Here is a 3524-nt window from a genome sequence, read left to right as displayed (position 1 = left end):
ACCACCTTCGGAGCAGATCTGCAGTATAAACTCAAGCCTTTTTAATTTAAATACATTAACTATTAAATGTTAAATATGTTAAATATTGTGAGCACATGAAACATTTTATTCTTGTGTTATCATTGATTATTGTATTATTTATTCGTAATACAACTGTAAGCATAATTTTGCCCACCCCTGTATGATGTGTCTAAGTAATATATTTAAGTCATTCACTATTATAGAAGTGTTTTTAATTGGTTTGGATTTTCCCATATCTTAAGTAACACAATGAAAATTGTTGTATTATTTCCTACACTTTTGACATCTATTCCCTAAAATGTCCCCAAACTGGAGATATTAAGCCAAAACATTTAAGGTTCTTGATACATACAGCCAGATTCTGTTGCAAAAAATGATCAATTTATACTCCCACTAGCAACATGTGGAAGTCCATGTTTTATGTCTCCCAGTCACCCCTGATTTCATTGTTTAAAAAGTAGCCAGGGTAAAAGGTGAGAAGGGGTATCTCACTGGTGTTCTACTTTTCATTTCTTTGGTGCCTACTGTGGTGGGATTTCCCATATGCTTGCTGATCATTTGGATTTGTTTTGTGAACTCTTCCTATCTGTTCCCATTATTCTGGGGTGTTTGTATTTTTCTTACCTATTCATGAGAGCTCTTTCTATGTTGATTATATTATTCGGGTGCTTATAAGCATGTTGAACTTATAGACCCCATTTTATTATCTGCTTTTTACTTTGGCTCCGTTATTTACACAACACTACGGCTCCTGGGCAGTGGGGTAGAATAGTGTCTTTGAGGACATTGTGCACCTGTAGCCATGGGCTCTCATGGAGGGCCTTAATGTTCAATGTTCTGGCCAGCACAGCATATTATTTTTGTGCAAGGAGTTTCACAGCTGTGTGCATCAGCAAGGGGCCGGGAGAGAAGAACCTGTGGGGGCTGCATGTTAGCTTTTGGGAAATGTCCCAGAGCGTCGTGGGGATTGCTTTGTTGGATGCTGGAGTTCCTGCAACAGCAAGCAAAGGCAAAAGCCAGTAAAGACGGGTGATCCAGTAACATGACCCTGCAGATTGGTAAGGCCTGGAAGAACACATTCTACATTTGTAATCGTTTTATGAGGAATAAGCAGAATTTCATGTCAGGTCGTGCCAAGCTAAATTTTGCCTCTGGGGGTAACAACATGCTCAGTCCCCTGTCTAATTTCCCTCACTCTTAAGTGGACAGAGTCCCTTTTCCTTAAGATCACCCAAGACAGGCTGCAGTTTTCCAAAATAGATTTTATTAGAAACAAGAGGAAAATAAATCTAAAAATGCAAGTGAACAGAAACAAGTGGTACTGAAATAGTATTTTTTTCTGTTCTAAGATAATTTCAGTTGACCTCAGATGCTCTAACTGTCTCAGTTTGGGGATGGGTAGACACAGGCTCATTTCCTCCTTCTCAAGTCCCTTTCTCATGCTGTTTGTCTACTTTTCAGTCTTTGAGTTTTACTCCATCCTCCCTCTCCCTTTTAGAATGTACTCTCTGGGACTCTAGTCACTTCCACGGATCAGGAGAATCATAGCTGATTATTGGTTGATAGTTCATCCCTGAGTAATAAATTTCAAAAGCAAAAACAAACATTTGTTGAAAGATTACTACAAGCCAAGTTCTGCACTAAGCACTTTTCATCTATTATCTTATTTAATTGTTACAACCTTTAAGGAAGGGCTACAAACTTTAAAGCAATTAAAAGTTGAAAAAATGCACATATCTTGCCATTGACCAAAGCAGGTGTCTCATGCTGGTCTGTGTGGCACTTAAGTCCAGGCTCTTGACCATTGTGCCCCAGCTACACAGGCACCTCCATCTCACACTACATCACCATAGATGCCACCAATGTCTGAGCACCCTGTGCTCTCCCACTGCTTCAGGGTGATGTTAGCCTGATGGATTCCAACTCTCCCAGGTCTCATGGAAGTGTGTGCCTGGTGAGTGTGTGTTCTGCTTTGCTCCCAGGCCTTCAGCATAAATGGGCCCTGCCTTAACCCATCGGCTTGAGCAAAACACTTTTCACGCCCTTGTTCCTCAGACTACAGATGACAGGGTTGAGAAAGGCTGTGGCAATGCTATAGAAAAGGGCCATTTTCTTGCCACTGTTTGACAAGGAATCAGAGACAGGGCTCATATACATAATGATTCAGGGGATGGTGAACAGGGTGACCACAGTGATGTGAGAGGCACAGGTAGAGAAGGTCTTGCTCTTCCCCGGAGCTGAGTGGATCTTCATGATGGTGGCCAAGGTGTTGGCATAGACAATGACAAATAGGGAGAGTGGGACCACCATGACATTGAAGCCCATGCTGAAGTCCACCACATCATTGAGGGATGTGTCTGCACTGGCCAGCTTCAGAATGGCAAGAAACTCACAAAAGTAGTGGTCAATTTCATTAGGGCCACAGTAGGGCAGGTGCATGACAAAGAAGGTATAACACAGACCACCCACCACACCACAGGCTGCACAGATGCCCACCATGAGGAGACACACTCAGTGGCTCATTATGACCTTGTACCTGAGAGGGTGGCAGGTGGCCATGTACCTGTCCATGGACATGAGGGGAAAAGGCCAGGACTTGGTGATCCCAAAGAGGAGGAATATGTGCACCTGGGCCACACATCTAGCAGAAGAGATGGCCCTCCTCTTGCTGAGAATATGCACGAGCATCTGGGGCACTGTGGTGGGTGTGTAGCACACATTCAGCAGGGAGAGAATGCAGATGACAAAGTAGGTGGGAGTGTGGAGGCTCGAGTCCTGGTGGATGAGGATGATGAAGAGGCTGTTGCTCATGAGGATCAACAGGTAGAAGACTAGAAAGGAGGTGAAGAGCAGGGGATCGATCCTGGGGTCAGGGGCAGAGCTCAACAGAATGAATTCTGTCACAGGGGACTGTTAACTTCCTGCATCATGATCTGCCTCTTTAGAGAGTTTGGGGGATATGGAATTCATTGAGTGTCTGTGCCAAGGGTGTGTAAGGAATTTCCTCGCTCATTGTCTCATTTACATTTCCTAACAGGAAGTTTGGATCAGCAGATGGCCACATGAGTTATGACCCCATAGTAGTTTGAGTGGTACTAGGGTTTGGTGCTAGGGTTTGGTACTAGGGTTCATTGAGGGTCACAGTGGTGAAGACCAATGGTGAAGACCAAGTCAGGGCAGTGCTGTATGCTGTGTCATTCTGGCCTGTGGCTGTCTCTGCCTCCTTTTACTGGCTGAGCCTTGATTTTCTCTCTCTTATTCACCCCATTTCTATTTCTCTCTTGGGACTACAGAGGTTGCTAAGCCTTGGTATAAGATTAAGACCAGGGTTATCATTTGGGTTAGGGTTAATATTTGTGATTAAAGTTTTTCTGGTATGAAGCTTCATTGATATTCATTAATTATGTCATTCATGCCACACATTTTTACTAAAATACTTACTAGTTTTTATATTATAAATCAGGAAAAAAGGAAGAGTTATAAATAATCTGGGTGACAAAAAG

The 3524-nt window shown here is 43.0% G+C and overlaps 1 pseudogene; it reads right to left on the bottom strand.

Moving 5' to 3' along the window:
* Positions 1-2028: 2028 nt before the first annotated feature.
* Positions 2029-3061, bottom strand: LOC114496920 (annotated as a pseudogene).
* Positions 3062-3524: the final 463 nt, after the last annotated feature.

This window comes from Phyllostomus discolor, chromosome 5, assembly GCF_004126475.2.
Source record: "Phyllostomus discolor isolate MPI-MPIP mPhyDis1 chromosome 5, mPhyDis1.pri.v3, whole genome shotgun sequence".
NCBI classification, from domain to species: domain Eukaryota; kingdom Metazoa; phylum Chordata; class Mammalia; order Chiroptera; family Phyllostomidae; genus Phyllostomus; species Phyllostomus discolor.
The sequence above is the reverse complement of the archived record's forward strand: the minus strand, read 5'-3'. Positions and strand labels throughout refer to the sequence as shown.